Source organism: Pteropus vampyrus, unplaced genomic scaffold, assembly GCF_000151845.1.
Source record: "Pteropus vampyrus isolate Shadow unplaced genomic scaffold, Pvam_2.0 Scaffold194, whole genome shotgun sequence".
Classification (NCBI taxonomy): domain Eukaryota; kingdom Metazoa; phylum Chordata; class Mammalia; order Chiroptera; family Pteropodidae; genus Pteropus; species Pteropus vampyrus.
The window spans coordinates 464,858-478,129 of record NW_011888975.1 but is presented as its reverse complement, the minus strand read 5'-3'; the positions used below and the strand labels follow the sequence as shown (position 1 = coordinate 478,129).

Sequence of the window (13,272 nt, the reverse complement as noted above, 5' to 3'; positions counted from 1 at the left end):
CCCTCCAGTCTTGATCTCCCTGGACAAGTTTTAAAATATATAGAGAGTGATGTCTAAGACCACTGGGTGATACTGAGTTTGACTCTCACACCCTAAGTTTACCTAAGAAACACCTCTAATGAAGACCAAGGAACACATCTGAGTAGAGGTGCTGAGACCGTTATGACTTGTTTCAGGGTTTTGAGTTCAGTACTTGTCAGCAGCAATACTGTGCCTTTCCTACTGGTAGTACACCTATGCCCAAGTGACATTTTGATTGTATTTATTTAGGTAATAAACATATATGACACATCATCGATGAAGAAACCTAAAAGATATTCGACCTTTTGGAGCTTTAAATGAAATTAATGAGCAAATGGCCCTCATGCTAGAGAAGCTAGGTGCTAGGTTAAGTGCAGATCTTTCCCAGTATGTTTCCAGCGCGGCGCCTCATCCAGAGGCCCAGTTAGATCCCCTGGGTTCTCACCTTCTTCGGAGCGGGCTGTGCCGGCCCAGCCTCCTCGGTCCTGCACTGTCCGTTCTCTGAAGTTAACAGGCCAGCCTCTCAGTCCTCTCTGTCTTATATTTGTGTTGGTAAAAAGTATTCACCATCCCATTTCCTCCCATTTTTTCCTGCTGTATTTCAGGCAATAGAAATATGGCAAGGTCAGTGGCATTGGATGCCTTTCTCTTGACCTAGAGGATGACTATTTTCCCAGGGCATCAAATATGGATTTCAGGCTACCCTGAGATCCTGTGCAGAAACCGGTACCTGGCACGTAACCATTTCTGAGAACGTGAGTGGACCTTTCACCCAGGTCGCAGCCCACAAATCGTGCTTAAACTGACCACAGTGCCAACACTTTTTGAAGATGTCCATGAAAAATATAAAAATTCATGTGGTCACTGATAAAACTCCAAATATTTAAAGGTAGAGAGGAAAGTTTTTTAAATGCACCAGTGTTTCATACAGGTAGGAAAGAGAATGTTCAAACATGCAAGAGAATGCCGTTTTAAAAGTAAGGGTTGGTTAGAAAAGAAACGAGGCGATAAAAAAATCATAGCGATTGGTGTGTTAAAACGATGACACGTAGAGCAGCGAATCGAAGATGGTCTAGACGGAGGAAAATGGGATTGCTCGTTTGGCCCTGTGCTAGCAAGGGACCACAGAAGGAGAAGGCTGGAAAAGACTGCAGAGGTGTTTAACCCAACCTCCTCATTTTACTGATGAGGAAACGGGGGTCTGGGGCGCTCCAGTGACTTACTCAAATGACGCTGAGGCTTTATGACAGACCCCACACGAGAATCCGGCTCCCTGACTCGGGCCTGGGCTCCAAACTGAATAAATCACTGCATCTCCGCTTGCCTTTCCTTCCTGTTTGACACTGGCACCTTCACCCCACGGCGAGCTCTCCTCTGGCACACCTTCCCAGGGTTGAGTAACCCGGAAATGAGTTCGGACACTTAATTCCACCTGCCTTTCTCTGAGCCTGGTGTAAGGGCAGCTTTCTGGTACTGAAGATATTTAATTTAAAAGGCCGATGGAGTTAGACGAATCAGGTCCAGATCACTTCCCAGCTATGTTGAATAACTAATTACTACTCTAAACACAGTCTTCCTAACTATTAAATGGGCGGAATTTGTTATCCCTACACACCTTAACAACTAGAATCAAGTAAAAGCTGAATAATTCCTAAGGTAGAAATAGTGATGGAGTACAGAATCGCCTGGAACTTTTGAGTAACTAACAAGCTCACATTTTCTTACTGTGCCCAGTTAAATATCAAGCATATGCTATTAACTCAAATAGTTTTTTAAAAAGTATATAACAGTATTAAATTTCCACAAATAATTGATTTTCACTATAGATAATTAATAAATGACAATATTTAGTTTAGCTAACTGAAAACGTCAAGGTGTTCTCCTAAGAACATTTAATCCTGAATGAGACTTGCATTTTAAATCATAAATAAATAATTGGGTCTTGAGAACAGATGCTCTGACGATCATGTTCTAAATCAAAGTTTTTAAATGTTTTTGTGTCTACCCATTGCAGTACCTACCAGAATATCTAGTATATACCACATGCTCAGGATATATTCGGTGAATTTACATAAATTCAAATTTGAAAGAACCGACCAGAAACTAATCATTTGTAGGTCTCTGAGAACTCACTTCAATCCTTTGGACCTCACGGATGGCGGTGAAAATAAAACGTGTAGAATAAATTTTGCAGAGATATTTAAAATGCATGAAAGCCTCATTAGTTTTCATTAACTAATACCTAAGATCAAATTAATGATTTATATTTTGTTGTTTTATTTTTTGACATCTTTATAAAGATACAATCCATATATCAAAACATCCACCCCTTTAAAGTATACAATTCAATAGTTTTGGGTAGGTTTGCAGAATTGTGCAATCATCACCATAGTCTAGATTTAGAGCATTTTTATTATGCCGAAAAACACTCCCAAGCGTATTAGTATTCACTCCCCACACTCCTCATCTGACGCCAAGGCAACCGCTAATCTAAGTCACTACAGATATGCCTGGTGTATTACACCGATGGGGTCTCTGCATTAAAGCCACCTCGCATTTGGGAATTATTCCAGGAAGATAGTTTTCTCACGGTTATGAAATATAATCCTTTTAAAATGTTGCTGGATTAAACTTGCCTGTATTTTTTGAGGATTTTTGTATTTTTATTTATAAAGATATTGTTCTGTAGTTTTTTTAATGGGGTTTGTTTGTTTGTTTGTTTTGTGCTATCTTTGTCTGGTTCAGGTATCTGGTAATATTGGTCTCATAGAGTAAGTTGTGAATTATTCCCTCTAATTATATATTTTTTGAAAATTTTTTAAAAAATTGGTATAAATTCTTCCTTAAACATTTGGTAGAATTCACCAGTGAAGCTACATACTCTTGGGCTTTTTTTGTGAGAAGTTATAAAATAAGGAATTCAATCTCCTATTATAGGTATAGTAAAGTATTAGTAGAAAGATTTGAGATCTTTTTCATTCAAGTGGGGATGATAATCCTGAGCTGCTCAGAATGTAATTTTCAAGACAAACTAATCGAGAAGTTTACATAGGATTGTTGAAAGATGGTGGAATCCAAGCAGATTGACTTAGCCTCAAATCCTGGGTGCTGTTACTCACTGTGAACATTATGTCAAGTTCCTGATGCTTTATGGGCCTCATTTTCCTTATCGTAAAATGAGAGTAATCACACCTATCTCACTTATTGGTATTGAATGAAATAGTTTATACAAGTGCCTAGTACATTGTTTTTCACAGCGTAGAGTAAAGGTTATAAATTATTACTATTTATATTATTAGATATTATGAAGACTAACATTAAGAATAATAAGAAATTACTTAGGTAGTAAGTTATACAAATACCCCAACTCTATCAACTAGGATGCTTTGGCTGCAAGTAACGGAGAGATCGGCTCAAAAGTTTCTTTCTTACAAAAAGTCTAGAGGGTGGGGAGTTTTAGGGTTGGTTAATGGCTCAAAAGTGTCACTGGGGAGCCATATTTATTCAGCCTTTCAGTTCTGTCATCTTCAGAGTTTTTCTTGTTGTCCCAGGTTAAATCTTTTCAAGGCTCAAGATGGCAGCTATAGTTCCAAGGCATCCCACGCAGATTTCAACGTTCATGGGCTTAAAAGAGAATGTCTGTCTTTGGTTCCTTTTAAGATCAAAGATGACTCCCCCAAAAAGTACCCAGGTGGCTTCCCCTTGGTTCTCATAAAGCAGAATTGTGTCACGTGCCCATTTCTAAAGTATCATTGACAAAGAGGTTGAGATTGCCACCCTTGGTTTAAAGAGATTATAAAGATTTGCCTCTGTCCCCCAGGGCTGGAGAGAGGCAATGTTCCAGAAAGCAGATGGGATTCTAATACCTCAGCACAGCTGGGTTTCTATAGGCAAAAGAGAAAGCAAGAAGGGACTTGGGTAGACAACCAACAGCATCTACTCCATCTGCGTTAGGAATTAGGAAATTTAGAGATGAATAAGATACTTTATCTTCAAGGATATTATAGTTTATTAATAATATTGTGATTACAATTGTCCATGGTAATCAATACATGCCTTATCAATGTCTTCAAAGTCATGGGTGTGAAAGAAAACGAGACATTAGCTGAACTTGTTGACTTTCTTACAAACTCATCTCACTCCCTTCATTCTGACCAAGACATTCTGTTTAGCCAGCATTGTAGATCTAATCAATCAAACTGGCTAAAAAACAATAAAGGGAAATTTGAAAACCATTCCCCAGTGATGGGAAGGTATCACCAATACCTAGAAAAGTTATGTTTGTCTTATCTATAAAGAAACTAATTCACGTTGATTTAAAGAATCATTAATTGATATTCTAGACTGTTTCAAAGATATCACTCAAGGTTTTTTCCAGTGTCTCAGACCTTCCAAGTTTCTGCCCACAGAAGAACACATCCTGTCAGGTAGGCACTTGAAAGTTTTACAGGAAAAAATTAATGGAGATTTAGTTTCATTGTGAATGAACACCTAAGAAAGTTTACTCTTGACTAGAGTTGAAGATAGAAAATACAATTGAGAGGGGTTTTAATTTTAGGATCTCATGCTTGGTAGTATGGTAGAGGGAGAAGTACCAGTGTCTATAGGAATAAGGTATATATGACTCATCCATATTTTCTATGTTTATTCGTTCAACAAATGACACACCTAAGCTTCTAATATGTGTTCTGTGTTCTGATAGAAAATGACGAACCCCACAAAGGGACCTTAACATAAACATATTATAATACAAAAAAGGTAAATAAGACAGTTCCTGCTGTAGAACTTCTGTAGAAGGAAAACAAAAAAAAAAACAAGGGATGCCGGAGCTTGAGGGATAAAATATGCTTTTCTGGAAGAGAGCGTTTGGAAGATACGGAGGACTTAGGTGCAAAGGATTTAAGCAGGGGCGGCCTTCGGGGCAGAGTAGTTGGGGTGGGCAAGGGCAAGACGTTAGGAGAAGGAAGGTTTTTCCAGGTTTGTTGGAATGTGCAGTGGTTTCAGTTATCTATAGTCAACCACAGTCCAGAAATATTAAACAGAAAATTCCAGAAATAAACGATTCACAAATTTTAGATTGCATGCCATTCTATAGCATGAGGACTCCCCTGCTGTCCTGCTCCATCCTCCCAGGGCTGTGAATCACCCTCTGTCCAGCATAGCCACACTGCGGATGGTACCCGCCTCTTAGCTGCTTGGATGTGATATGATACGGATGATCATATCACATCCGTAGCCACAGTATCACAGTGCTTGTGTTCAGGTAACCCTTATTTGACTTCATAATGGCCCCAGAGCCGTTCATATGACTGTTATTACAGTATATCGTTAAAATTGTTTTATTTTATAATCAGTTATTGCTTTTAACCTCGTACTGTGCCTAATTTATCAATCAAACTTTATTATAGGTCTGCATGTATAGGAAAAAGCCTGGTTTATATCGGGTTCAGTACTAGCCGCAGTTTTAGGCATCCACCGGGGGTCTGGGAATGTGTCCCTCCAGACCAAGGTGACGGAAGGTGAAAGTGGAAGGGATTCTAAACTGGCAGATGCTTTTCTGTCGTTTAGTCTAGCTCCTTAATTTACTGGCAAAGAAATTGAGCCCGGAGAGAGGAGGTGACTGGAGCGTAATCCCAGTGGGGTTGTGACTGGCAGATCCAGAACTAGAGATCTGTTTTTCTCACTCCCGGGCCGGGAGTTTTCATATTCCACTAGACTGTGTGAACAGACCACGGAGAGACCTTACATCTAAATAATGGGACACTGCTAAAGGATTTTGAGTGGAGAAGGAAGACCCGAATCTGAATCCCAGCTCCTTAAACTGGCAGTTGCGTGATTTAGGAGAATTTTATTTAACCTCTTTAAATTTAGTATGTTTATCTCTACAATGGGAGTAATAAAATGCCTATCACATACTGTCGCTGCGAAAAGTCAGTGAGGTGCCTCATATACAGTAAGTGCTGAAAATAGTGAAATCGAATTTTCTTCTCCCTCTCTCTCCTTCTATTTTTTGGGTAAACTTTCTTTCCTCCCCGTCCTCCTCCTTCTCTCTCTTCCTCTATCGAACAGAAAGTGTGGGCGGAGAGGCAGACATCGACCTTACAAGCACCTGCCATGGGCCCAGGATCTGTATCTCGTGGCCTCAGAAAGATGTTCCACCCATGCGCTTTATAGGCCAGGAGGGCCGAAAGGCCCATGAGCCCCAGGGAAGCCCAAAGCAACGGCTGAAAGAGTTTGACGTATACGGTCCCCAACCCTGAAAGATGCCTTTTTCCTCCCGCTGGACTCGCCCCTCGGTCTATGCCTTTATTCCCATTTTGCTCTCATCTTCCAGGACCTGTTTCCATCATGTGCGATCCCACCGCATCTTAGTGTGGGATCCCTCAGCAGATGAATAATACGTGTGAGTCGTTTATCTGAAAGGTCGAACGGGGAGTGGAGGAGTGAGACGGGGAAGGGAAGGCTGTGAATGAAGGGTGTGCTGTCCCCGAGGGGCATAGAGATCAATCCCGAGAGGAAACTCTGGGAAGCCATACGGAACGGGTATTTATCCACCCAACTCTTTGGGACTGGCAGTCTGCTGACTGCCGGGCCAGCTCTCTTACCTATGTCATCCTCCTCTCTTATCAGTTCTTTACACTCCACGCAGGAGCAAGCGACAAAATCTCAGAAGTCTCATGATAATGTCTACTGGGAAAATCCTGAATGGCCCAGCTCCTGGGCTGACCTTTCCTGCCCAAGGCCGATAACATCTCTGGCTTCTTGATAGAACGAGGAGGAGGAAGCCACCAGTGCTACAAGCACTGTGATTCTGGGAACAAGGGTATTCCCAAAACAGACACCAATAACTGTCATTTTCAGAATTACTTGTGGTGGTGGTGGTGGTGGTGGAGGCAGCCCAGAGTGCTTGCCTGCTTGTCGAGAGGACAGTGCGTTTTCTGGAACCATGGAGACAGGCCTGGACCAGGAAGAGGCTTTTCTCTGAGACTGCATGAGCTCTGCCAGCAAAAGCAAACTCCCTCCCTTGCACGGGGAGAGTGCTGCCTTGAACAGTGCAAGGCTGGTCTTTGGCTCCTTGTCTGGTGTCTCCAGTTTCGTGCGTGCATCCACCTTCTAGTTAGACCTTCTTCATGCTACAAGACAGAATCCCAGAGGGACTTCTGTGCACAAGGAGGACAGGAGGAAGGGAAATCTTGAGCAGACTCCCATGAAAATATCTTTTAAAAGCCTAGAGCACCAGGAGAATGAAACTAATGATGATGGTGAGCACACATTGCAATATACAGATGACACATTACAGAATTGTACACTTGAGACTTATATCATGTTATTAACCAATGTCACCCCAATAAATTAAATTTTTTGAAGAAGGACTTCCTAACATTCCAGGGAAAGAGACATTCAGGTGTCAGAGGTGATTAAGCCTAGACTTTCTGATGAGACTATCACTAATATCACCTTTGAGGCTGGATGACAATGAATCCCTTTGCATACAGTAAATACCTGGACTACACAAATGATGTGAGAATTCATTTTCTAACACTTCGAGTTTGGAAATTAATTTGTGCATTTGAAATATAAAATGGGCAAAGTTAAATATGGGCAAATCAAAGCTAGGTGATTTTCTCAAAATCTATTGGTTGAAAACAATTGATAGTGGTCAAAAATGAATATTTCCAATCTCTGTAACCTTTCAAGGGATGTTTACCACTTCATTATAAAATCATTTGTTCATAAAAGAGAATAACGCTAATCATGTATCAAATATTTAGGGTGGATGGTACAATGATGCCTGTGATTATTGGAAAACTAAATTAACAAAAATGACCTAGAGAGTATCTCTAATCTCTTTAATTCTTATTCCAATGTTAAAATAGCATTCTAAACCATAATGTTTTTAAAAAAATTTTTGACAAAGGGAAAAAAAAAATCAGGCATTTATTTGTTCCTTTTGGAAGTTTTACTTTTTTTTTTCCAAGCCAAACTGTATCCAGCTTTACTAAAGATCCTTGTCATTAACAATCATGGTTTCAGGCAGGACATGGGCAGGTAATCATTAACAGTATCCAACTTCCAAACTCCCTTGTTCAACGGACCAACAAAATCAGAAAGCCACAGTGAAACCCGATGAAGGCTTCATCCGATGCTCTCACATTAAGCATATTTAACAACTATTCACTAGCCAACCCTGACTTTCAGGAAATGGAATGAAATGGCAGAATTATCAATCTGTAGGTCCACAATCTAAAAAGGAAGTGCTGCTCTTTTGAGGCATGCCATTTCAATGGTGACACTAGAAAGTTTGGATTGCCTGCCATACTGGTAACCAGTTTTGGAGGATCAGGTCCCAACTGGTCTCTGAGTTTAAAGGAGTCAAGTCTATGCTTAAGGTGGAGAGAGAGAAAAGACACGAAAGCAAATTTTAGCTTTTCTACACCACAAGGTGTTTGTGCCCAGGTGGCTAATGTGTGCCAACATCAATGGCGCCCTCCTCCCAGGAAGCAAGAGAAAGTCTCTCAGAACTGGAGGGAAAGGTGCTTTTCCCCCACATCAATCCAGCTTTGGAGGCATTCTCTTAGCAATGTATTTTCTTCCCCCCAAAATAATGAAGTGTGTTGTGTGCTAACAACATTGCTTAAAAAAAAAAAAAAGGTAAAACAAAATTCTGCATTTTTATAAAACTTGATAAAAAATAATATTTCAAACTGTACAGCCACCAGAAATACAAAGTTGTTAAAAATGCACACTCGTCACTCGACCTCTCTGGTGCCTTCAGCTTCCTGTGCCTGGCCTGGCGGAGCGTCCCCATTTTCTGCGAGGTTCTTTCCATCAGCTTTCTCCTTTCTCCCTTCTCGCCCTTCTCTGCAGGGGCCTTTTCAGGGCTGGGCTCTGGCTTTGGAGGAGCCGGTGTGGCAGATCACCTTGTGGATCTTCTGTGTGGTTCCTCCGTTGCCTCCTTTAGCGTCCCCTTCAGCCTCTCTCTTGGGCGTGACGGCAGTGGCGTGGGGGCGTCACGGGGACTCCCCAGTGCGTGGACTTCGGTGAGTCCAGGGGGAGTTCTCACCCCTTCTTCACACTGCTTCGGAAGTTCTACTTTTCTTTATAGAGAATGATTTGCCACAATTTCTTATGTTGCAAAAAGTTAGGAATACGTAGTTAAATGTCATGGAAAGTGGATAAAGTAAGATGTCTTCTTAAAAGTCGAAAATTATTGTAGGTTGCTTAAAAATGAATATATATGACCAAGTGGTTAGACACTTTAAATATTAATAAATTAATTTTGAGTAAAGTTAATTTGATAGAGAAATATTATTTTATAATTCTTGAAAATGTGAACCAAGGAATTTAAAATCATTTTATAAGATTTAAAAAGTAAATTAAAATACTGAAATATAAATTAACATTTGCGAACAAGTACAACAGACACGGTCCCCAAACCAAATAGTTTATGAAGAAAAGACTTAAAATGAATAGTAGCATAAAAAGTTGCTAAACAGTCTCAGAATACACAAAAAAGTACTTTTTTTTTTTTTCAAAAGCAATGACTGCAAAGATTTTTATTTTCAGACAATTTCTGATTTTAACCAATTCATTTTAGAGTAATTTCATTTTGGAGAAATTTTAGTCAAAAAATCTATACAGGGTAGTCATTCATTTTACCAGATATTGATACAAGATCAAGTGGCTTTCACATGCATGATTTCTAAAATCATGACTTAGTGACATCTAGAACTAAAGACCTTGGGGATAATGACTGACTACTCTGGTGTGCCATGCCTTTGGATGTTCCTGTGTTGTCGGGCAGCATGACCTGTATCCAGGCTCTGGTACTTGACTGTTGGGCAGAGAGGGCCTGATGGGCACCCATGTGGTGGAGAGATGTCTCTCCAAGGGAAGGTCTTCGACATGACTTCCTGTAGGCTGGGACCGCCCAGACAAAGGGCCTCCCTCTGACATGCTTTAGTACAAACGATTTCGGTGTTGTAGTCTGCGGGGTGCAGTCAGGTAAGTGATAACTAAGCACTCTAGCGAACAGTAGAGTCTGCAAAAGCCATAGGACAGACCGGGTGTGTCATAAATACTAGCATATGATTTGTATTTCAGATTCCCTTGGTGAGGACAGAAGTACAAAAATACTTACCTTAAAGGGGAGGGAGGGAAGGAGAGGAGAAGAGAGGAGAGGGGAGGAACGAGCCCTGAGATGTTTTTATAGGTCATTGTGATATTAGTTCCCCTAGCCTCGATAACACCCAAACTAGGAAAGGACACTTGGTCAAATTCTTTGCAAATTCTTAGTCATAAAAAAGAACTTGTGACTAGTACTGTACATTTCATATTACTAAGTTAGAGCCCGGAGGAGGTTTAATATGACTGGTCCTTGGTGAAAAGATCCGAGAATGTCCTTTCATCCATCAGTGGTGACAAGGCAGTAGATATTTTTTAAGTAAAGGGCTGAGCATGTGTATTTCCTGAAGGATGGCTTTGACATTTGAAAGTGAAACTTAGCAGCAGAAGCCTAGATGTATGCAGTGAAAAACAATCTGTGAGCTGTGAAGTTGCAAAACCGTTTTGTAAATCATCCAGTAAAGTCATTTCTTGATCTGGTCTCCTTCTTCAGCAGTGCTATGATATTGACAAGATTGCTCTATTTGGATGTTTTCTTTCTATTTTCCGTTATTCTTTTGCATGCCGATGAATTAAGGTTTTCATTAAATAAAGCTTTCGTTGATAAGAATGTAATCATTATAGCTTTTATATTTACTAAATTTTTCTACTTAAAAACTTACGAGGTTAACGAATGCTTGGCATAGTGGTCAAACAAATACAAGTGAGTAAAATACTGTTTCCTTCACCAAACCTCCCCTGAAGTGACAGTATTGTCCGTTTATGGAGTGTCCTTCCACACCTTCCTCATGTCCGTGCTTTGCAGAAATGGCAAGACATCCTTCTCATCCCTGTGTGCATTCCTTTTTGTGGTGTGACTTTGTGGCTCCACCCGTCAAGTAGAGTCCATCTCTGCACCTTCGGATCCGGGTTTGGCAGCAGTGAGCTCCTTTGGTTGTTGGGACTTGACAAAGGTGACATTGGAGTAGCAAACGTGAGGAAGAGCACTTGCCATTGGGGCTTATCTGAGCATGTGAATTTTATCACATCCGTAGTTATGCACAGAGCCCCTCCAAATTAGGAAACGAAAGTAGTACATAAAGAAAGGATTTCTGAAGTCTTTGGTTTAATATAAATCCTTTTATATTCAACACTTTTATCAAGTGTCGTGTGACCTTAGGATTTATATACAATAGATCCTTAATTTTCTACCTACGCATGTGTAAATACATGCTTCATTTTTAAGAGGGCAAGCGTATGAGAACACATGACCCCTTTTCTTGAAAACCTCTTAAATACAGCTGAAAAGACAAAGATCTTACAGCTGCCACCTCTCACCTTTCTGTTGTCCACTCCCATTTCAGCTGATTTTCTCCACGAAAATACCTGATGTTCCCACGTTGACTTGGTCTTCCTATCCTGTAGGAGAACGATCTAATAAACTGATTTACAGTAACATGACAGGAATTTATTGAGTTGTCCTTTTGATGTGGGCATTTGCCCTTTCAAAGAAACCTAGAAAAAGGCTAATCAGAGCTTATTCTAAAAGCATGACGTGATAATGGTGGAATTTTAGGCCAGAAATAGCCGATTTGTTGGAAGTTCAGTCACATCTTCTCCCTCAGCCAGACTGTCTTTAACAACTTCTCAGGTCAAACACTACTGTTTCTCATCCCAGGGTTTAGTTATATGTAATTAGAGATGGAATCTTTTTCCATTTTATCAACAGAGGTAATAAAAGAGTAGAAAGAATTATAGTAATATTCTTATGAATAGAATCAGGATACTGATTGCTAATGTGTGTAGTCAAAATAATTTTTCTCATAAGTGGCATGGAAGGAAAAAAACAACATGATTCATAGCTAAAACTATATACAGTTATAGTATATTGAAGTATTAGAACTGATCAAGTCATTTTTCAAGACGTATGAAAAATTACGATAGCATCAACTCATCAGTAATGACACTCACAAGCCAGTTACTTCATTGCAAATCACCTTTAGCATGACTGAATATTATACATGTATAAACACTTAGGGACCTGTAGTATTAGAGACAGATAATATGATTGATAAGTAGGTAGATACATAGATACATACAAACATACATGCATACATACATACATACATACATACATACATACATAGAGACATAGAGACACACATTTGTTTTATAAGAAATGTTTTATATAGTTCAATTTAATATAGAATTGTTTGCTGCTTTTATCTGTTGGCCTCCTGTCATGCTGGCTCGTGGTCTTCTTCAATATGCCATCTTGCTGTCATCTTTGGTGCATTCACTGTGTACGTGGCCTCTTTAGTTCTTGATCATCTCCATTGCAGTGACCTTTATGTGTGTTCCACATAAGCCACACACTCCAGTGATCTCACGTGGGACCTTTACATCACCCACACATGTTCTCCTTTGAAATCTTGAATTAAAACATACTAATCTCTGATCATAGACTCTGGTCCTCCAACTCCATCATTTGATCACTTTTACTATATCCTATTTTCATACCGCATCAAGACCACCAGTCTCTTGATTTCTTCTAGTCCCCATGTATTCAGCTGCTCTCTGTCCTCTTCCTTTTCTATGCAGCTTAAACTACATAACTCATTACCTTTAATATTCTCCCACTAATTTGATCAACATCCTTACCTATTTACCTTCCACTACACCAACTTGATAAGATCCAAACTATTTATAATATATATTGTTTCAGTCCAACTGTTTCTCTCTTTCCATTTTTATGTCTAGGCTACAGAACTAAGTTGGTATGATTTAACCATGGTCTTCAACCTTAACTGGGCCTTCATTGCAGCTAAACAGTCATATATTTCATCAGTTCTAGCTCCCATTTCTAATAGTGACTGTTTAGGAGCTTATGCACTCTCTTCAACCTTCTTACCTGAACACATTCCCCCACAGTTTCAACAAATTACCTCTCTCACCTTCTACTATGTCAAAAAGTAGAAATACATAGGAACTCATCTTCATGCAACCCTGCCTGTAACCCCACCTGCAAACTCACCTGCATCTGCATGTGTCTTTGCCTTCTTCCTTTGGAGTCCAGTGAAATACCTGCTTCTCTTTGTGTAGTCAGCTTTTCTGCCTGAGTTCTCCATCCTACTTCATTCCTTTCTC

At 40.0% G+C, this 13,272-nt stretch overlaps 1 pseudogene; it reads right to left on the bottom strand.

The window, feature by feature from the left end:
* Positions 1-7,943: 7,943 nt before the first annotated feature.
* On the bottom strand, positions 7,944-11,484 carry LOC111746589 (annotated as a pseudogene).
* Between the last annotated feature and the right edge of the window lie 1,788 nt (positions 11,485-13,272).